We start from the raw sequence: 269 nt of genomic DNA on the forward strand, positions 1-269 counted from the left end.
TCAGGAGAAAGAAGAAACAACAGAACTGAACTGCACGGCGGTTGCGACAAAGACGCCTAGCTGTTGTGCAGCCTTCGAAAAAAAGCATTCCCTTTCCAAGTGCATGTCACAAAGGTATTTTCCGTGCAGAAGAGAAGGGGTGCATACGTTCTTCCGCATCACCCAGATAGGTGCACTTACGGGAAGTTTTCTTTCCACGAGACTAAAATGGGGTAAGACTCGACAAAAACCCTCCCGGCTCCCCTCCTGCCCATCCCAAAACAAGAACA

General features: G+C 49.1%; 1 protein-coding gene across 5 annotated transcripts in view; it reads right to left on the bottom strand.

Annotated features, from left to right (window-relative positions):
• The window catches only part of ARHGAP21 (Rho GTPase activating protein 21), a 135,526-nt gene extending 135,276 nt beyond the window's left edge, over window positions 1-250 (bottom strand). For 3 of the 5 annotated variants that reach the window (XM_006773817.2, XM_006773814.2, XM_006773813.2), the window contains exon 1: window positions 181-250. The gene's annotated coding sequence lies outside the window, so the exon portion shown is untranslated. The remainder of the gene's footprint in view (window positions 1-180) is intronic. The other 2 variants (XM_006773816.2, XM_006773815.2) reach the window with 1 other exon arrangement.
• Between the last annotated feature and the right edge of the window lie 19 nt (window positions 251-269).

Source organism: Myotis davidii, unplaced genomic scaffold (assembly GCF_000327345.1).
Source record: "Myotis davidii unplaced genomic scaffold, ASM32734v1 scaffold86, whole genome shotgun sequence".
Classification (NCBI taxonomy): Eukaryota; Metazoa; Chordata; class Mammalia; order Chiroptera; family Vespertilionidae; genus Myotis; species Myotis davidii.